At 41.3% G+C, this 22,667-nt stretch overlaps 1 pseudogene; it reads left to right on the top strand.

Moving 5' to 3' along the window:
* The first annotated feature begins 12,509 nt into the window (after positions 1-12,509).
* LOC124529154 (epithelial splicing regulatory protein 1-like) overlaps positions 12,510-22,667 on the top strand; it is a 106,600-nt pseudogene continuing 96,442 nt past the window's right edge.

The raw sequence follows: 22,667 nt of genomic DNA, 5'->3' as shown, positions 1-22,667 counted from the left end.
CCAGATCCAAAGCTTAGCCTTGTCATTGTTTTTCAGGTCAGTGAGCCTTTACACATAGAAACATTTCATGAGTTTTGTATTTCATTAAATATTGAAGAGGTCTTAATAAGGATAACAAAATAGACAACTTTCAGGAAAATCTATCTTACTTTCCTTCATCTCCCTTCAATTCACAGTATTTGGATATATCTGTAATAGATCCTCTACTCTAAAAGAATTGTCAAGAAATTTATATTTCAAATGCAAATAATTGCATCTATGAAAAATCACCTAAAGATGCTTTTTTCCCCACATTAGAATGTAGGTTCCCATCAGGCATGGATTTTTGCTTGTTTGTTTTTGTTGCTCTTTGTCAAATCCTAAAGGCCTAGAAAAAAATTCCTGGATCACAGATCCTCAACAATTAATTGCTGATTGAATGAAAAAGTGAGATATTTTGTCTACTGAGTTTTTTTCTTCTATGGGGCCAGAATCACATGTCTTACTAACCTTGCCTCAACTTTTCCTCTGTAGGAGAGGGAAGAATTCACACTGGTATAGGCTACCTTGTGATAGCCATCTTTACTGTAACCAGATGAGCTAGGAGAGATTCCTGGTCTTCTCACCTGCCCAAATAATTATGAGTCCATATGTACTTACACATACAGAGTAGAGCTCTGGTATAAGTTTAAGGGGCATTCTGATAATAGGAGAAAACATTATTCTCAGGAGGGCAGGGGATATGACAGATTGAGTCACATTTATACCAACTTCAGCTCCTTAAATGAGGCTAATGCTGCTCGTTCCAACCTGGCTGTCTGGTCTTGCTTCATGAGGCTACCTCATGGTTTCTCATTCCCATTCCTCCTCTTTAGAAGGAGATCAGTTGGTTGAATCAATTAGCCACACATTCACTTTTCTGTGAACTATTCCCACAGGAAGTCAGGTAGACCTGGATAAATTTCCCAGCCAGTACCTCACCTTATCTTGATGTTTCATGCAATATATGGTATTTCTCTTTCATGTTTTCTAACAACAAATACTTATTTAATACTGTCATATTTAGTCTAGTACAAGTTTCTATTTTCTGGGAATGTGCAGAACTTCTACTTCCCCAACTGAGGCTCTTCTCCCTATTCTAGAATCACTCTGTGCTTTCTAGAATTAGGGACTTTTTTTTTCAAACTATGGTTCCAAGTTACAAAGATGTATGGAGAATTACTCTTTTGACCACTGCAGTAGGGTGGACAAAATGACGCAATTCGAAGATGTGCAATAATCTAGTTGGTGCTCTAAATATGTCAGCTTCTAAGAAAGAGTTGCCGCATCTCTACTTCTTCTAAGCATGATAAACTGCTAAAATAAAAAAAAAATGAGAAGGGCAAAATGAGATAAGTGAGAAAAGAGGATGTTGGCAGCAGCCATTGATGAATCATTTGTAAAGGTGATATTAAGAAGTAGAGAACTAATTTTTAAAACTACAGTAAGACTTGTTTGCAAGTGTCTTCTATTATCATAAAATACCATCCTGCTGCATAGCAGAGAGAATTTGATTTTTACTCTCTGAAAATAATCACTTGACATGCAGTATAAGTCTCTGCACTTTAAAAATTGTTTTACCACTTGTCTCCAGGATGGTTATTTTACAATCCAATATAAATGCAATAATCGGAATAAGAATGTGTGGGCCTCTCACAGTTTTAGAAACAAGGACTCATAAGGATATTATTTCACTAATATTAATGCAGTAACTCTTTTAGTATTGAAGGTAACAAGTCTTTAGTAGTAGAAAAATATTAGGCCTTTCATTTTTGTTTACCAAGCAGCATTTCATGAGATTTCCTGCCTGTGCCATTATCCATGGAGGAAACATTACTTTCATAATGGAAATGCTATACAGCAAACCTGCAATCATCAGATTGTCTACATAAGTAACACCAAGGTGGATTTCCATCCAATAATTCACACTCCTTCGGTTCCATTGGACCACAGTAGGAATAGGTGTTGTATATATGCCTTACCCAAATAAACTCCTAAGTTACAAATAGTCATCTCCAACCATGATTCATATCATGCCCTCTTCCTCAATCTTCATGTCACAGATGTTGCTGCTGCCTTTGTCATGATAAATGTGAAAACATAGCAATGACTCACATATGAACTCCGGTATTTTGAAAATATGTGAGTTCTGAAATAGCCAGAAAGTGTTAAAAAAAAACTGAAAAATTAATTTGGAATATTAAACCAGGTACAGATTCAAAGGTAGAGCTGACTTTCCTATTTAAATCCAAATAAGTACTCCTATCCAACTCTGGGTGCCCAATGGGCATCCATCTTTCTTTGGCAATGCCTTAAGATGTGCACTTTTGGTATACTGCCAAATCTAAAGAACAAGATATTAAGGTGGATGCACACATCTTTAAAATGCTCCTTACTCAGGCAAACTTCACTCAAATAGTTGTGCCCAGTACGAATATTAGAACAATGTAAGAGGCTGAAATTTAGAGAATTTGATTGCCTAGAGATGAGAAAGAAATGCATGTAGTGGGAGGGTAACCCAATAAACTTTATTTATGAAACTAGTATCCAGGCCATTGGCCTTAAATTGTCAATCTAATGTATTTTTTAATAAAAATGTTGAATTGAATTACATTATTTATTTCCTGAGTTTTTTTTAAAATATCTTTTTACATTTTATGCCCAAGTTCTGAATGCCAAAGATGAGTTGTCAGCTATTAGTTATGGACAGTTAAGTCAAGATACATGTCTTGCATTTTGCAATTAATTTTAATCACAATGGGAAAAGCATTTTAAACTCCAATTAACTATTTTTAAGAATTTTATTTTCATGGGGCACCTGGGGAGCTCAGTCAGTTGAGCGTCCAACTTTGGCTCAGGTCATGATCTCACGGTCTGTGAGTTCGAGCCCTGCATCGGGCTCTGCGCCGACAGCTCGGAGCCTGGAGCCTGCTTCGGATTCTGTGTCTCCCTCTCTCTCTGACCCTCCCCCATTCATGCTCTGTCTCTCTCTGTCTCAAAGAAATAAATAAATGTTAAAAAAATTAAATGAAAAGAAAAGAAAAGAAAAGAAAAGAAAAGAAAAGAAAAGAAAAGAAAAGAAAAGAAATTTTATTTTCAGAGTGCTTGGGTGCCTAAGTTGGTTTAGTGACCAGCTCTTATTTTAAGCTAAGATCATGATCTTATGGTTTGTGAGTTTGAGCCCCACATTGCGCTCTGCGCTGACAGCATGGAGCCTGCTTGGGATTCTCTATCTCCCTCTCTCTCTCTGTCCCTCCTGATTCTCTCTCTCTCTCTCAAAAAAATAAGAATTAAAAAAAAAAGAATTCTATTTTCAAGGATGTGAGGAGAGATTTATGTTTACACACACACACACACACATTCTTCTAGGGTTTTCCCTGAGAAACCAAGGGTAGCTTCATTTCATTTCATTTCATTTCATTTCATTTCATTTCATTTCATTTCATTTCATTTCATTTCATTTCACTTCACTTCACTTCACTTCATTTCATTTCAGAGAGATCTCCACAATCATCTGAGGAACGCATGACCTATTGGTGATGTTTCCTTAAACACATGGAAGTCTCTTATGACACCCCAGGGTGCATTAGGTTTTGGGGAAGAAAGCAAGTTAATACCTGGTTCTACATAGAAAATACATTAACAAAAGTGCACACAATTCCACTGGGAAGAAAATATTGATAATTGTTGGATACATCCAAGCAAGGTCTATATCAATCAGGGGCAGCTGATAGTGTCTCCAATGTGTCTCTTCAATCAGATGGTAAACCATTTCAGACAAGATGACTGAGTTTACTCTTTGTTTATAGAATGACTGCCTGAGAGCCTTCATTTCAACCTGTCCTGTTTGTCCCCATTATCAGAAATATGGCCCTCTTCCTCTCTATAGAATGTCAGTGGGATGACAACAGGAATAAGGGTGAGAAATACAAGTAGAGGTTTTGACAAGTATTTCACATGGAATGTACAGGATCTGTGGTCATCTCTTATTGTTTCCAATGACAAAAGGAAATAATTATCAATTCTTATCAGAGTTAATATGTTTGGACATGGCAGACCCAATAGTCAGCTACATTTAAGGATCCATCGTTGGTTTGGGAGAACTGCAATAGGATGCTTTCCTTCGTGGGTAAGATTCCAGTGATAATTGTCAAAGACAAAGATCATTAATTGCCCCTCACTCTTCTACATCTCCAGGAGATGTTCCCTTTCCAGGTCACAGAACTGTTGCTCTTCTACTGTCCCCTAATCTATATGTCCCATTCCAATAGCCATAGTTTTCCCTATTTTCAATCAGCACTTACTGGAAATCAGTTCTTCCATCTGAAAACAAGAGTGTACGAGGAAAAGTGGAATTGTTACAAAAGGTACAGATGTGTAGTTGTCTCTTTCTTTGTTTTTTTTTTTTAACGTTTATTTATTTTTGAGACAGAGAGAGACAGTGTGAACAGGGGAGGGGCAGAGAGAGAGGGAGACACAGAATCTGAAACAGGCTCCAGGCTCTGAACTGACAGCACAGAGCCCGACGCGGGGCTCGAAGTCACGGACCGTGAGATCATGACCTGAACCAAAGTCGGACGCTTAACCAACCGAGCCACCCAGGCACCCCAGTTGTCTCTTTCTTTGTAGGCCAGTGTAGGGGGTTCTTGGCAATCACTGTACTTGTGTAAGTATTCATTTTCCTTATGATTTATTATTACATCAATCCATCAAGAGAAAACATGTAGCTGAAACAGAATTGTTTGCCATCCTTTAGCTGCCTTACCAAGGTGTGTGGACTAGGAAGAGGGGAAGGGGGAGAGTGTTATAAATTATTTGAATGGATTTTGAGGAGGATATTTCAATACAAAGTTATACCAAACCCTGTGGATATTAGGGTGTGGGGAAAGTCTACTGAAAACATTATCAGCCATTGTTGTCTTTTTTGAAAAAAAGGTGCATCATTACCATATGGAAAATTGTCCAGAAAGCTGAAAACATAACACAGTTTAGTTCCAAGGGCCATAATTACATGGCCAAAATCAGCTGATCACACTGGGACAGCACCATAACTTGAAGAAGTGCCAATTTTTTTGTGTTCCTACCAAATAGTTTTGACAGTGGTCGAAGTTCTGGTGTAGTCATTATGTCAAGAGTGAGCAGGAGCCATAATCTGCCCCACATTGTCATGAGAAAAATGGACCAACTTTTGGCAGGAGTCAAATCTGGCACACGGTGCTGGCCTCTGCATCAAAACACTGATTTGTTTACTTTGTGCTCAGTCAAGAATAGTGGTTCAGTTGCCACATCTGGTACAATTATGAATATAGGCAATAGTGTTTATAATCCGGATGTTGAAATATTTTATTCAGACCTTGACTTCATTGGGTCTGTTCAGATAAAAGGCCCTTAGTGTGTACATCTTTTGTGAATAATCTAGAGTCTGATTAGTAGCCATGATTTGTTTCCACCACGTACATTTCCCAAGAGTGGTGTCTTTAATTTTGTAGTTTTGCAACCGGGAGACTAAACAAGAACCCCATCTCTTGAGCAATAGCTCAAGAGTCTGTGAAAATATAACAAATTTAATCAAGGGGAGTATTGGCCAGGTACATGACAACAGCCTTGGGTTCAACCCACTAAACAGAGAGAGCATGTCATTGGCAGTTCTGCATAGCTGATGCTGAGATAGAACAGCTGCCACAGCCCAGTGGGTACCATCAGGTTTCACCTCAGCCAAAGCATCATTGAACCAGGCCAGGTATTTGGGGGAAGCTCTGTGAATTGTGGACCCCACTGAGCCAGCAGCTTTGCTTCAGTCAATGGAGTAGAAAATGGAGTTTTCCCTAATGAGATAGTTGCCACTTTTTCATATAAAATAAAGAGCTACTGGGGCCAAATCAGCTGTGTTCTTGAATATAACTTTTCCAGTTCACTAGCTAGGTTTCTAGGCCCTATCTTCTTTGTTAATCATTGAATCTGAGTTGATCCACACCCAAAATAGGAATATTTGGTTTGGAAGTCACAAGACCTTCATAGTTCATGTGTTCAGTTTATACAAGAGTTTAATAATAAGCAAATAGCTGCTTTTGAAAATAAATGTGCCTGGTAGTCCCAGGAGAAAAATGAGTACAAATCCCTAAGGAGAAGACCACTTCCCACTGACAGAGGTTCCAGTGTTAAAAATCATCAGTCACAAAGACTCAAACTTCAAAGGATTATTAGAATAGTGGGACCCAGTGTTCTTAGCACTTCTGCTTTTTTTGTTGTTTGTCTGTTTTGTTTTTTTCCATCAGGGGAATCCCTTCTGGTACTTATGGGAAGAGAAAGTGGAAGGATTTAACACATCGATTCCAACTACATATTCAGGGCTGAAAACAATGACAACATGGGGCACCTGGATGGCTCAGGGGGTTAAGCATCCGACCCTTGGTTTCGGCTCAGGTCAGGATCTCCGCAGTTTGTGCCCTGCATTGGGCTCTGCGCCAACAGTGTAGAACCTGCTTGGGATTTTGTCTCTCTCTCCCTCTCTCTCTGCCCATAACATACTTTCTCTCTCTCTCTCAAAATATGTAAATAAACTTAAAAAAATAAATGAAAGCAATGATAACAGTTGCACAGCACTGACTATAGAGGTAACAGTTATATTTTCCATGAGCAAGGGTATATAGTTTCTTCTTTTGAGCAGATAGGGTGAAGGGCCAATCATCTCAATAAAATAGGGGATTGATCTGGGTTGGGAATGGTTCATAGGGCACTTCTGCTTCACCCCAGTTCCACAGGTAGGTTCTGGTAGGGGCTGAATGTTTGTGACTCCCTCACATTCATATGTTAAACACCTAATACCCATGGTAATGGCATTAAGAGGTGGGGGTCTTTGGGAGGTGATTAGGTCACAAGGGTGGGCCCTCCATGAACATTTTCACCAGAACCTGACCATGCTGGTACTCTTATCTGGGAATGCCAGATTCCAGAACCGTGAAAATAAATTTTTGTTGTTTATAAGCCACCCACTCTTTGGTATTTTGTCATAGTAGCTCAAACGTACTAAAATAGTCTCCTTCCAAACTTGTAATTGACCCTAGGTCCCTTTCCTCAACCCCTAACAGTTCTATCCTCCACAAGTTTTGAGCTGGATTTTTAACCTCACTCCAAGCATATTAACAATTTGCTGAATGAGTTGAGGGGAGATGAACCTTGGCTTTGTTGCAGGTCCCTTCATTCTAGCTAGACCTTGTATCCAAAGCACTGTGAGACTATGAGGGAATTCACTCCACTTTTCTGGCCTATTCTCTGACCTTCTCCATTGACCCAGAATGCAGAAAATGCCTCATATTGGAAAGTCATCTTGTGACTTGTAACCGGGTTGGGTGCATACTGTAGTGTGGTAGATTGTACTTGCCAAAGATGGCCACAATAATAACTCTCATGCTACATGGTCTTCATGCAATGTGACTTTGATACACTTTCCATTGAGGGGTGGGATCTATGTTCCTTCCTAAATTGGGCAGCATTTTATTTCAACCAATAGGGCATGATGGAAGCAACACACCATGAGCTCATAAAATGTGATTCAGCTTCTGCCTTTTTTGCCAGATTCTTTCACTCTTACAGCCTTCAGCTGTTAACAATTCAACTTCCCTGAGGCCACCAAACTGTGAAGAAGCCCAAACTATTCCCTAGGGATTACATGGATAAGCCCTGGGACCACATGGACAGAGAGACAGAGAACAGATAGCCCTCAGTATTCCATCCCTCCAGTATTCCAGCTCCAGTCACATCTGAATGCAACCACTGCAGAGACTCTAGGCCAGAATCACCCAGCTGATATTTCCTGGCATTCTTGTGCCAAAGAAACTATAAGGGAAAATAAATGTTGTTTTAAGTCAAAGTTTAAGCCGAAATTTTGAAGTGATCTGTTCCAGGGAAATGCATAACTGGAATATCTAGTTTCCAGTCTGTGATGCCAACACAGTAAGATGGTCAAAATATCTGCTGTTTCTTTATTCCCCTATAAAATTTGCCTACCAGGGCCAATAGAAACACAACTTGTGCCAAGATCTGGCAAATTCCCAGAGGGAATAAAGTAGCTGGCAATCATTAAATCATTTAAAAAGGCTTTCTTCTCTGGAATTCTAGTGCATCTGGTCTTTGTCATTTGGTCTCTGATATATTTAAAAACACATTTATTTATTCATTTGTTTGTTTGTTTGCAGCTTATTCTTTTATTTTCTAGTTACCACAGAGGGATTCTTGGCCTGCTAAGACACAATCCGTTCTGTTCCCATTCTGTTTAAAGGCAAATACCCCCTTCACTCACTATACCTATTTCCAACAAAGTTTTATCATTGCATCTGTCACTATTTAGAACACACACACACACACACACACACACACACACACACACACACACAAATGCTTCCCTCAGTTTGTTATAATACTTATCTACTAATCACTATAGAATCCAGGACTTTCTGACTCCAAAATAAAGTTGTAAATATGGTATTTCTTAGTTTGAATAATGTATAATTTTTTTTCTAAATTTCACCATTTCCGAGTATTATAGAACTAGGTGGTAAAAGCAGTCACACCCAAAGCAAAACAGATGCCTTCTGAAAAAGCTGCCCTACTTCTCAATGGTCCAGATTGGAACACAGAACCACATACAGACCAACCACCACAGTACATCTAGGATGTACTAATTAATATAAGCCAGGTAAGGTCCACTCCTGTGTTGGTGGGTAGGATGATCACTAAGAATTTTGAGGTTCTGTTAGGAATGGGGAGGGGATATACTAGATAGTATTCTTAATACCAAACAATGTAAAATGATTTCTATAATTCCTGCTAAAAAATATTGAAGAGCTATCAGAGGGCCCAGTGTATATACTATCTAGCTAACCATCTGTAGAAATGGAATGGGGTATAAATTTAAAACATACCATAAATCCAATCTCTTTAGGATGACTCTACCCACTAGAAATTTCCTGCCATGCCACATGATCTAGACATTCCAGAACACTCACCATTGCATTGCTTACCTATGGCTTCCTAGGTTCCTATTCGTTCCAAAATGCTGATTCTGAGAAGAGGCATATTGTCCTCGTTTAGAATTCCATATTTGAAAGCCAGGCCCCATATCCAACTTTTCCTGGATTTACCTGAAATATTCAGGTGGTGCATGGCAAAAGAACAACAGAAACAGAAGAAAAAAGAAAAAAAAAACCAAACATACATGTTATTTCTTCCACTTTTCTGTGCAATGCTAGTCGTACGTTTTCACTTACCAACATAGATAAAGTACAGTTCAGGGTTTCTCAAGTATATCATTGCATTAGAAGTCAAATTCAATTGTGTTCCAGACCTTCATGATCATGGCTAAATTGTATCCACTACTTCTGTAATAAATTACCACAAATTTAGCAGTTTAAAAAAACCGAAATGTATAATCTTCCAGTTCTGTATGTCACATGTATGCCACGGGTCTCACCGAGCATAAGTCAAGGTGTTGGCACTGATGCATTCCTTGCTGGAGGCTCTAGTCACAGCCAGTAGCTGTGACTTTTTTTCTGTGGTGTCACATTTCTGTCTGGCTGACTACACCAGGAGTTTCTCCCATTTTGATTATACTGAGCCCATTTTAACAATCCAAGACAATCTCCCCAAATCAAGGACCTTAACCCTTAATTACACCTCCAAAATCCCTCTTGCCATGTAAGGTAACATATTCACAGGATCTGTGCACAGTGGTGGTATTATTCTTTTTTTTTTTTTTTTTTTTTTTTTTTTTAGTGGAGTACCTGGTTTATTCTGACGCAGGTGAATCCCAGCACAGCGGTAGATTGTGAAACGAAGGTGTGGATTTCTGGGTGTCTGGGTCTGGGCTAGCATTTCACCGTGTAAGGCGGGAAGTCCTCGACCTGTGTGGAAGCTGCTGTGCTGCTTCCAGCACCTTGAAGCCCAACACCTGGTGCCGGGCTTGCGCCGCCGGCTCCTACCACTTGTGCGTCTCTTCGCCTCTTATTACTTGTGCGTCGCCACGCAATACAAGGTGAGTATCAGGGTCATCTGGAGGTCATAGTTCCACTGCTACTTGCGTGTTCAGTAGCCCGCTCCACAGGGCCCCTCTCGCCCTCTTCCTGGCGCCGGTCTTGGCCGCTGGTGACTTAGTACGGAGTACCAGGGGAAAAAGTGAATCTCCAGGTAGGCGCTGCCCCAAATGTGCAGATAGGCCAGGTGGAGGTAGACCGAGGGCAGGGTTAGAGGGAGGGAGCCGGCTTCTGGCCTACTTAGATGGGCTTCGAGTTGCCGTCTGGGGATTGAAGACTCTGTACAGGGGCACCCTTGTCTCTGGCCTCGCTCCGGGCGCTGAGTTGCGGACTGACCTGGCCCTCAATAGCTAGCTTCCTTGGTATTGGGAGCGGTCCCCAGAGTGGATTTGCGGGCGGCAGTACCGGCATTGGGGCGAACCCCGGACTTCTGCGAACTGCCAGGGCCCTTCGACAGTCCGGCCTGCTGGGGGCTGGGCGCTGGGGGCAGCAAATCTGGGTCCACCATGCACGCGCTGGGCGGAGTGGACAGCAGTGGGAGAAACCTGAGGGGGTCTGGCAGCGAGTCTCGGCAAGGAACCCCGAAGTTCTTCGTCTAAGTTCGTGGTGCTAGGGGACCTCCGGAGCACTCCCCTACTCCCGTCGGAGCTGCCAGGGTTTAGGGGAGTCAGTACAGCCGTGCGGTGATCAAACTTTCCTGACCACTCTGGGTAAGCCCTCGTGTTTCGAGGAGGCGGAGCACCGCGCCCCCGGCGCGCTGCGCGAGCCTCAGCCCTGCCCCTTAGCGGTGGTGGTGCGGTGCGGCGGCATGGTGCAGTGCTCTGCCGCGCAGCGCAGGCGCTAAAGAGGCAGAGAGGGACTACGCCTCTGCGGGGCGCGGAGAGCCGACCCCGGAAGGCAGCCATGGGAGTGACGTCGGGCCTGGCCTCCTGGCCCCACTGTGGGCTCAGCGACAGCCGCTTACAGTCTTTGGCCTGTGGGCTGGTCGGGAGAGGGCGTGAGAGGGCTCCAGAGCGAGAGCCGCTGGTGGCCTACAGCACCTCCAGCGTTTTCTCTTCCGGACTATTGCTGTCTGCCTCGTAGGCCTCATGCCCAGCTCCAGTGTTCTCTCCGGGCTGGGCGGGCCACTATCTAGAGGGCTGGGGAGCCGCCGAGCTGTTCTCTCCACACCAGAAGCAGGAAGCTGGTGGGAGCTACTGGGTGCTTCCTTGTGGTTGGGACGCCTGGGTGGGGTGTGCTGGGCACTCTGCTGGGCTTGAGGGCTGCCTGGGGACTCGCCTTCTTGACATCGACCACAGCGGAGGCTGTGCTGTGTACCTTCTGGGGATGAGTCTGAGAGGGTCTCAGGTTTACCTCCGAGGGGAATGGCTGCTTTTTTCGGCCCTGTGTGGGGCCTTGGCTGCATTGCCTAATTCAGGGCCCCAATGGAGTGCCCCTCGGCAGGCCTGGAGGCTGCTGTCGTTGGGCCCTTCCTTCTTCGAGCTGCCCAGGGAGACCATGTTTTCCTTACTCTCAGCTTGCTGAGGTCCTTGCTATGTCCTAGGGGTCACCACATGTTCTGCAAGAATCCTGAGTTCTGCAGGGGGGCAGACCTTCCACGAGAAGGGTGGGTGTAGTGCAACCAGGGGACAGCACCTTTGTTGATGGGGCCATGGGGTGTCACACCAGCCAGGCATGCAAGGAGCCAGCATGTGGTCGATGCAGGCCAAGGTGGGGGCAGCTTGCCCATCCATGACTATCTTCTGGAAGAATTTGGTAGGCTTGGATGGTGGCAGCCAGGGGCTGGTCAGGGGCATGATGATCAGCCAGTCCAGGAGGCCTGCGGCCAGCTTCGCCTAGTACTCATAGCATACCAGCTGTGAGGCATGCAGGCATTGAGACCCAGGACACCCATGTTGGGTGAGATGAGTATGTAAAGCCTCACCATTGGCCACTTTATCCTGCTAGCCCAGCTTTCTTAATAGATTGTTGAGGCCAGGGAGGCTGTCATTGCTCAGGTGGGTCACCAGCACAGCTCCTACCCAGTCCGGGTGCCTCATCAGCTTCCAGAAGCTCAATGGGGTTAGTGCTGCCTTTGACCAACTGTGAAGCCATTGACAGTGAAGAAGGTGGTATCACCAAGGACTAGGGGGAAGATGTAGCAGCAGCAGGGCCTGTTGAGCCTGGGAAAGCCCATTGAGGCTGCTGGCACCAGCAGCTGGGCCACTCACTCTAAGAGATCTCCCAGGCCCTTGGAGGCCAGCAGCTGCATGCTTCCTGCCCACAGTGTAGGGTATGGCTCCGTTGTGTATTTGGGTGGTTAGCTATGGCTTTTTGCACCAGGGGTAGCAAGGAGTGTATGTGTGTGTGTATGTGGGGGGGGGCACTCTCTTATTCTCATAGAAGAGGTTTTAGCACAAGTTTTCTTCTCACTTCCACCCCACCTCATTATCTCCAGATCCCCTTCTCTCCTCACATATTGTCATGATAGAGTCTGCCCATTACTTGATCATGCTTTTTTGAGATCACTGTTGGGGCCACTTATGGGGTCAAGCTGGGCTCCACTGAGAAGGAGTGCTATTAGTGCTATTATGTGCTGATAGTGCTATTATGGAAAATTGTGGATCTGGCCAAGAACGAGTACACAAAATAACTATCACAAAATACTAGTTAGACTGGATTCGTTGGAACTGATGGAAAAGAAACTAAGATCCATGTGAAAAGCCTATCCTCTCAGGAGTAGGTGGACCCAGCTCTGAGACAATTTAACCAGTCAGTGAACAATGAACTCAACACTGGGGTGGGGACCTCCTTCTGTCTCTGTACTGATAGGCAACCTCATATCAGGCAAATCTGAAGGCTTCCAAGAAGAATGTATTATTGCCTGAATCATTTTTTTCTATTTTTTTTATTTTATTTAAATCCAAGTTAGTTAACATATAGTATAATAATGATTTCAGGAGTAGAATTTAGTGATTCATTACTTACATATAACACCCAGTGCTCATCCCAACAAGTGCCCTCCTTAATGCCCATTGCCTATTTAGCTCATCCCCCCACTAAACACCGCTCCAGCAACCCTTAGTTTGTTCTCTGTATTTAAGAGTCTCTTATGGTTTGCCTCCCTCTCTGTTTTTAACTTACTTTTTCTTCCCATCCCCTATATTCATGTTTTGTTTCTTAAATTCCACATACGAGAGAATGTATTGTTGCCTGAGTATTTTTTTTTTAATCTTTGAGGAGAATTCAAGAAATGTTACCCTGATTCATCTGATATTGATAAACTGGATATTGCAGCAATGATACTGTGTTTAAATTTTGAGAATAGGTCAGTCTCCCAGTATGGAACCTCTCAAGTTAGATGTGCAGAATATAATTTTAGCAATGATTTCAGAACCCTATCATCACAGATTTTCAAATCCAGAGATAGTAAGTTCCAAATTTGGAAGTGGCACTTGCAGCAAGATGGAACTTATTGATGATAATACTGTAGTCAGGACTCAAGGTTTACTATGGCAGTGTTTAGATCAAGACATTGCAGGATTCTTTAAATGACTCAATATTGCTGTGGGAGATACAGCAACTTTGAATGTCCAGGGTGGAAAGAATAGAGAAGTACCGGTTAGATTTGTACATGAGGAGTATAGAGGCCTAGTACTACAGAAGCACAAATATCACATGGAGACCCAGTACACTGAGGTTTACAAAGCAACAGGTGATGATTTTCTTAAATTTGCTGGTGGTACATCCAAAGAAGTAGCCCAGTTTCTCTCCTGGGAGAAAGAAGTGATCGACTGTATGTGAGTGCTCACATCTGATGAAGTGGTGACCTTTTCTGGACAGCATTGCCTCACCAATGGGGGGAAGGAAGCCATCTTCTTTGTTAACTCCTGGATCAGTAGGCCAACAGGAAATGCTTTTGTCCTCTTTGCTCATGAGGAATATATACAGAACACGACGAAGGAGCATAAGGACTTGTTAGGAAAGGATACATTGAATCCTTTAAGAGAATAGGAGCTGAAATTCAGCAGATGATGATCATTTCTCAGCCCCTCTCATTCCTCTTCCCACCATTATTCCAGTACTACCTAGGCAGTTTGTACACCTACAATTGTTGAAGAGCATATACACCTTTGAGATCTTTCTTGATCTTTCTTGAGGACCTCCTGTAATTTCTTGGGGAGTTTTGTCCAAATATTCAAACTCACAGGGTTCACATGGTATTGAATCATCAGGGCTACCCATGGGTAAAGGTGTCTTTATCCAGATGAAGTCTATAGACAAAGCATTTATGGCTGCACAGAAGTATCCTAAAAAACTGTGAAGGACAGACATGCTAAAGTCTTTTAGTATTCAGCTGAGGAGATGAACTTTGTATTCATGGGACAGGGCACATTTTGTTTTTTACATTTACTAGTTTATTATATAATAAAGTATATTATATAGGATACAGACGAATAGCCAGATGAAGCAGTACGTAGAGTGATGTCCCAAAGTGTCCTAAGCACAGGAGCTTCTGTCCCTATGGAGTTGGGGTGTGCCATCCTCCTGGCATGTGAATATGTTCACCAACCCAGAAGCTCTCTGAACCTCATACTAATTGAGATTTTTTAATGGAGGCTCCATTATAATTAATTATCATTATTGATAATTAATTCCATTTGTAGTCCCTTTCCTCTCTTGGTGGAATGAAAGTTAGGGCTAAAAGACTTAAGATTCTAGTCATGGCTTGGACTTTCTGATGGCTAGCCACCATCCAATAACGTACCAAGAGTCATTTTGTTAGAACAAAAGACACTCCAGGATATTCTAGGGGATTTAGGAGTTTAGTGTCAGATGCTCCTATTATGTAGGAAATTGCAGTTCTTAGGAGCTCTGTGTCACCAACTGGAATCAAAAATGAAATGTTAAGGAAAAAAATTCTCCTAGCACCTCTGTTATAAAGGGTTTGGGGAGCTCTGCATCAGGAACCAGGAAAAGACACAGGCACACACAGAAACATACATCATTTCACACCAGGTAATCTGAGTCTGTTCCCCACCCCCCACCCCCACCTCATCTCTACTCCCTCTCCAACTATATCATTGATCTGGTTGAGCCAAAATCCTAGACTGTTGAGAGTTTCTTAGACAAAGCCACAGCTCTGGTACCAAGAGCCAGTGATATGATGTTTGTATTAGTTTTTAACTGTTGCCTAATGAATTGAAGCCAACTTAGTGACTTAAAGAAAAGCCATTTATTCACTGTTCTGTAGGTCAGAAGTCAGTCAGGCTTGACTGTGTAGCATCTCACAGGGTCAAAATGAGTGAGCCAGGCTAGGCTCTTATCTAAAGGTCATCGTCTTTTTGTGCCAGCCAAATAGCCAGAGGTGGGACCAATGAGCCCTGGACTGAGACTGCCTTACAGTTACGGTTCCCTACCCTCTTTGGGAGAGATAAATGCTGACTCTACTCTGAAAGCTCCCAACTGCAAAGTTTACTTCTTTAGCTGTTGTGGTTAAAAGGTGCTTGAGGATCCCTCCTGCACTGGTGCTTTTGCTTTCTGCATTCCACCTCCCACTCCAGTGCTCTGCTAGGCGAGGGCCTGTGGCTGCAGAGCTTTTTAATCTAACTTAGCACAGAAGCTAGATGCTTGGTCCCAAAGAGAACAAGTAAACCAAGAATATGTAGAAGGTGCCATTTCTGTTCTTAATTTTAGAAAACACATCACTCCGGATCCTAGTAGGAATCAGCATGGTCTGGCCAGAAAATCACATTATGATTTCAGGTATGGAAGATGGCATGGTGACCCCAAGTGCCTGTGAAAAGCCTTAGGAGTCTGTGGGCTTAATAGCTCTGGTGCCAACAAGTACAGAGAGTATGACATTCACATAGAAGATCTGCCAACTCCAGAAAGCATCCATGCCCAAGGAGAAAGTCAGAGTACCACAACCCCAAATGTGGCAGCTAGTCACTCCATGGAGAAAGTGGATGGAGAGATATGGGCAACAGTGAGAAAGATGGCTTGGTGACAGTGACCTTGGTTGGAATCATAGTTGAGGGTCTTATTAGCCAGTGCATTCATTAGTGGGATCATTATCGAAGTTGGGTGAAAAATGTCAGAAGGATATCCTGAAGAGCTAAAGAATTGTGATATTCTGCCAACATGTTTAAAAAAAGAGATTTTCCAGGGTCGCCTGGGTAGCTCAGTTAGTTGTTTCTGACTTGGACTCAGGTCACAGTCTCACAGTTCATGAGTTCAAACCCTACATTGGGCTCTGTGCTGGCAGCTCAAAACCTGGAGCCTACTTCAGATTCTGTGTCTCCCTCTCTCTCTGCCCCTTCACCAGTCACACTCTGTCTCTAAATAAATAAACGAACAAACAAACATTAAAAGAGAGTGAGAGAGAGAATGAGTTTCCAGTTTTTCCCATCCCTTAGCATGTGGCAAAAGATGACCCATGGACATGCTTGGCCACTTCACTCAAAGTCCATGATAATCCCTCCACTTGCCAATAGTAACCAAAGGAAAACTAATTCATAAAACTTGCTTCTCTAAACATTTGTCTTCTGACTGTTTTTAAATACGTATTTTGTCAAATATGATTTAGAAGACAAAATGCATAGAAATATGGAGCAAAACCAAGCTGATTTGTAACAAATGTAGACAATATAATTCAATCAATATTAGAAACTATGATGATGTCCTTGTTCTAACCATTCTGTCCTTTTTAAAATGCAAAGAATATATTTATACCAATGGAGTCCTTGGGGCTAGTGCTATGCTATGCCAGTAAGTAGAACAAACATTTGGCAATCTCTCTTTTAGAGAGAGAGAGAGAGAGAGAGAGAGAGAGAGAGAGAGAGAGCTCAAGTCAGGAAGAGGGGCAGAAGGGGAGAGAGAGACTCTTAAGCAGACTTCATGCTCAGCATACAGCCTGACATGGGGCTGGACCCCCATGACCCTGGAATCATGACCTTAGCTGAAATAAAGAGTCTGTATTCAACCATGCAGGCGCCCCTCTTCTACTTTTAAAACTTGATTTGGGGTGAATGTTCAAGTAAAGAAAAAAACTAGAATTATATGTAATGAGCAACTGTCTACCACTCATTTAGATAAATCATAAAGGTATCTATTTTAGATCATAAATGGGAAGTTTATACTTTGGAGAAGACATATGTTTCTCACAACAAGGACATCAGGCAGCCTGCAGGTTTGCTTTACTGCCTTCTCCAGTAATGACTGATGACTGAAAGTTTGCCCCTACCTGCCACCTGCACTTCTTTTCGATGAAGGGAAGGCAGAGCTAATGAGGCAGACTTCTTTCTTTTCTGTGGAATAAGTCCTTCAGATTGGCTACTTTGTTCTGGAATATGGAGATCTCTGTTCTGTATTCTGATGAAGCTGGACACCCAATGTTGATAGGGGCTTAGAAAGTGTTCTAGAAAGTAAGAACCATGATGGTTCCCAAATAGAAAGAAACTCTGTGAGTGCCTTTAGCATGAGAAATAGAACCTTTCAGTTTCCTAACATTTACTTCTGCTCCAGAGGACACACGTGGGAAGCAAAAATAATCTTGCAAAACTCTAATTTTAAAGATGCAGCTGGATTTAAAGGCTTGACTTAAAAATAAAAAATATCCCCAGTCTTCATGATATTCCACATATTTCTGTAGGGTCATAATTGAAAGATCAAAATAAAGGCTCCAAAGCTGCCATTCTGTATTGGCACTATCCAGCTTAGTTTATTTCTTCCTATTGATCTGTTGAATTCTCTTCTGTAAAAAAAAAAAAAAAAAAAAAAAAAAAAAAAAGTTTTGTCCTGAGATGTTTTGTTGTGATTATGGTGGTACAATTCTGACATCCTCTAAACTTGTACAAGTTTATAAAATAGGAAAAAGTAAACTCTCAGTCAGAAAGCACTGCCTGTACCTCCCATTTTTGGCAGTAATATGTGGATGTTATTTTAAACAGTGTGCCTTTGTGTTTTCAAATCCAGTTGATCTTACACTGGACCCATTACCTGCTAGGACAGGATCATGAATTTCTTGGTCATATCTGTTTTGGTACTTAATGCAGTGTAGACATGTTCTAAAACTATCTATCTATCTATTTATACACACACACGCACACACACACACACACAAACACACACATTCACGTATATATGTATATACATACATGTTTTGCTTGAACCAAGAAAATTGCTAACCACAATTAATTATTAATGATTTAAAAGTCAAACTGAATATCATAAATAGATTAGTCTAGAATAGTCTTTAACTGGTAAAACTATATAGGTTCTTATTATCTTTTTTAAAATTTCTTTAATCTAGGAATAATAAATGTTTTGTAACCATACTAAAAATTATTGTACCCAAAACAGTGTTAATGTTATCATAGGGAAATGAGGGAAAAATATGATAAAAGAGAGGGAGGAAAACCATAAGAGACTCTTAAATACAGGGAACAAACTGAGGGTTGCTGGAGGAGTGTTGGGTGGGGAGATGGGCTAAATAGGTGATGAGTATTAAGGAGGGCACTTGTTGGGATGAGCACTGGGAGTTATATGTAAGTGATGAATCACTAAGTTCTGTTCCTGAAATCATCATTACACTATATGTTAACTAGCTTGGATTTAAATAAAATTAAATTAACAAAACAAAACAACAACAAAAAAAACATAACCCAGGTTACTCACTGTCAGAGAATGAAATTGAAAATAAGCAAAGGAGGAACAATGAAAGGAATCCTGTGGTCTTGAATCAAGGTAGGAGGGATAAATGTGTACTTGTAGATTAAAACAAACAAAACAAAACAAAAAACAACAACAACAAAAGGGGCACCTGACACCTGGGTGGCTCAGTCGGTTGAGCCTCTGAGTCTTGATTTCGGCTTAGGTCATGATCCCAGGGCCATGGGATCAAGCCCTGCATCAGGCTCCATGATGCTAAGCCTGGAGACTGCTTAAGATTCCGCCCCCCCCCTCTGCCCCTCTCCCCATTCATGCTCTGTCTCTAAAGTAAATTTAAAAAAAACAAAAACAAAAAACAGGGGTGCCTTGGCTCAGTCAGTTAAATGTCCCATTCTTGATTTTGGCTCAGTTCATGATCTCATGGTTCATGAAATCATGTGCAGAGTCCGGCTCTGTGCTAACAGCAGGGAACCTACTTAGAATCCCCTTTCTTTCTCTCTGCCCCTTCCCTGCTTGCACTCTCTCTTTCTCTCTCAAAATAAATAAACATTAGAAACAAACAAAAAATAATGCATATAGATAGGGAAGGAGGGAGGGAATTATACATGCAAATAAAATATAGATGAATGTGTGTACATGGGTTAGTATACATGTATATATTTGTATGTATATACCTCTGTCTACTAAGTAGGAAGACTAGAAGAAGTGGCATTCAGGTAGAAAGGAGCATACTTGATGCCCAATCTTGGTTTCTAACTACCGTGCTTCAATAAAAGTTCCTAGCACTCCTTGGAGAACTCTTTGATTCCAGCCCTGGTATTGGAAAAAATTCAAGATAAATGTGACAAAATAAATCTTTCCTGAATTTCTTGGTGTTATCATAGAAATCTTGGCTTCCTGAGAAGGCTTCCTGAGAAGGCCTTGGAAAATATACCATAGAGACTGAATGTTTGCTTTCATGTCCCTTAAAATAGTTCATATTTCATATGCAACAAGGAATAGATAAGCAACCATTTGTTTTGGGGGGTTTGTTTGTTTTGTTTTAATGATGGAACTAATTGATTCCACTTAATAACCTCTCTTATCTCCCAAAGACCCAGAAACTTGCATTCTGTGACAGACATTTGGGTTAGAGTATTATCTTCCTAGGTATTTACATTTCAAAAGGGGTGGAATCCTTTACAGTGGTGGCATCTTTAGACTGTGAAAAGGCTTATCTTTCCCTTGGAGAGATAAATTTATATGCCAAAGTATTAACCTAAGGATCCTTTCCTACCTGTTCTTTTTTTTTTTTTTAAGGGAATCCTGATTTCTTTCCTTTCTTTTTTTCTTTTTTTTAATGTTTATTTTTGAGAGAGAGAGAGAGAGAGAGAGAGAGAGAGAGGAAGAGACAGAATCCCAAGCAGGCTACATGCTGTCAGCACAGAGCCTGAAGTGGGGCTTGAGTCCACAAATTGTGAGATCATGTCCTGAGGGGAAATCAAGAGGCAGATGCTTAACTGACTGAGCCACCCAGGTGCCCCATTCCAACCTGTTTCTAAGGCAACCTAGAAAAGAAGAAGTAGAAGTGAAAAAGAGCAATGAATGGTCTCTTTCCCCTTTTTAAGTGGAAGAACTTCCTCTTTATCCCTTGCTTACAAAGTGAGACTGCTACTTGCATAGGATGGTTTTCTACCTGGCTCTTTTTGGGTTGCTTTTGAAGAGAATGATGCTGTAATATTATTCTGGCTGTTGATTGTGCTGTAAGGGGAATCATGTTCTTTTTCTTTTTCTTTTTTTTTTCCTTTTCTTTTCTTGGTCTGTTATTGGTACCTCTTGATATTAAGAAAAGCATATACATCTCAACAATTACATATGTTTGTACATATATATCAGACCCTTTAACATAGGAATCTGGAACATCTGTGGTACCAGAAAGTGAGAAGTTTCTTGAAAAAAAAAAAAAAGATGGGCAGGTTAAAGAACACAGGAACTAAATTCGAAGAGCTTCCAAAGGTCAAACTCATTGGAAGAGGAAGAGAAGGGATGATGATGATGATGATGGTGTTATTAATTCGTTATAACTTTATCCAAGTGATCAAGATTAAGATCTCCAGCAATAAGAGTCATGATCCAATATAGCGGCATAGGAAAATCCTGAACACACCTCTTCCCACAACACACCAAATCTGCAGCTACATGTGGAACAATTCCTTCTGCAAAAGACATGAAAACTAGGTGAAACCTTCCTTATAACAAATGATAAAAAGACCACATCAAGTTGGGTAGGACAGACAAGAATGTGATTTTACCAAAAACCCCATCCCTGGCAGGGTAACCCACAGTCAGGAAAGATCTCACAAATCAGAAGCTTCTCCCTGGGGAATGAGAGGTTTGTGCCCCACATCAAGCACCCCAACCCTTGAGACTTAACACCAGAGACAAACCCCAAAACATCTGGCTTCGAAAACCGGTGGGGTTTATGTCTAGGAGACCCAAAAAGATGTAGAGAACTGAGATACTGCTCTTTAAAGGCTTGCACACAGACTCACCCCAGGGGGCTCAACCCAAAAGCAACAGTTTGAAAAGCTCCTAGACTATATGTGAAGAGGATAGTTTTGCTAATTTATAGCATCTGCCAGAAGGGCAGTTGTTTGTTGAGACTCTCTTCAGGAACAAAGGTACTGATGGGCACCATTTTTCATTTTCCTTCTGTATTATTATTTTCCGTAGGTCCATGCAGTCCCTGCACTGTCTCACTGCCCCACTAAAACTTGGTGTCTTACTCCCAGTGTCTTCCTCAAGCTGGAGGATATACTCTGGCTCTCTGCTTTCCTTCTTCCTGTCTAAATCCAACAGACATGCACAGAGAGGGACCTCCTTGATTACCGGGCTTTGAGACCCAGGGACACTTATGTTCCTAGATCCCATGAGACTGTAAGAATTAGACAGTTCTTGCCATAATGACAGTTGCCAGGAGAGGGCTTAGGGGTAGGTGAAGGGGGTCAAGAGGTATAATTTTCCAGTTATAAAATAAATAAGCCATGGCGATGTAATATACAGAATAGTGACTGTAGTCAATATTGTAGTTCATTTTTGAAAGTTGCCAAAAGAGTAAATTTTCAGTGTTCTCATCACTAGGAGAAGGAGAAGGAGAAATACTCTGATATCTTGCACCTCCATTAGATCACTTCATCTCTGTGGTATTCATGCCCCCAATTTAAAACTTCAATCTAATTTTGTGGAAACATCAGACAGGCACAAATTAAGGAACATTTTACGGAATCAATATATGACTGAAGTTTTGCAAAAATATTAAGGATTTGAAAGACAAAGACTGACTGTCAAAAATTGGAGGAGTCCAAGAGACAAAGCAATCAAATGCGATGTTGTAAACTTAATAAAGCCAGAAATAGAAAACAGGATATTTGTGGAAAAACTGGTGAAATTAGAATAAAGTTATAGTTTAATTGACATTATTGTATGAATGTTAATTGTACGATGGTTGTGTAAGATGTTAACATTAGGAGAATCTGGATAAGGATGTATGGAATACAATTTTTGCAAATCTTCTATAATTCTAAAATTATTTAAAAATGAAATGAAAAAATTATGGCCTAGAAAACACATTATGAGAAAATAAAATGTGTTGTTCAAATCCTGTAGTATAACCAATATTTTAGACTATATTTTATATTTATTTAAATTTCTACATCTCAAAAATTTGAGGTGCACATATATTATAGTATTTATGGCCACAAAACTATTTAAAATATAAGCAAGGAAAAACTGGATGAATACACCAAAGTATGAGCAGTAGTCATTTGTTCAACTATATATTCAAAAATGATTTAGTGAGAATTTCCTATGCTGTAGGTACTGTGATAGACTCTAGAGAAGCATGCGTGAACAAGACAGAAACAATCTTTGCCTTTAGGGAACTTACATTCTATTTTTAGAATAGATTAAAATAATCATATAACAAAATAA

The sequence above is a fragment of the Lynx rufus genome, unplaced genomic scaffold (genome assembly GCF_022079265.1).
Source record: "Lynx rufus isolate CCGP_SWC_20201006 ecotype Redwood Valley unplaced genomic scaffold, mLynRuf1.p SCAF_6, whole genome shotgun sequence".
Classification (NCBI taxonomy): domain Eukaryota; kingdom Metazoa; phylum Chordata; class Mammalia; order Carnivora; family Felidae; genus Lynx; species Lynx rufus.
The sequence above is the reverse complement of the archived record's forward strand: the minus strand, read 5'-3'. Positions and strand labels throughout refer to the sequence as shown.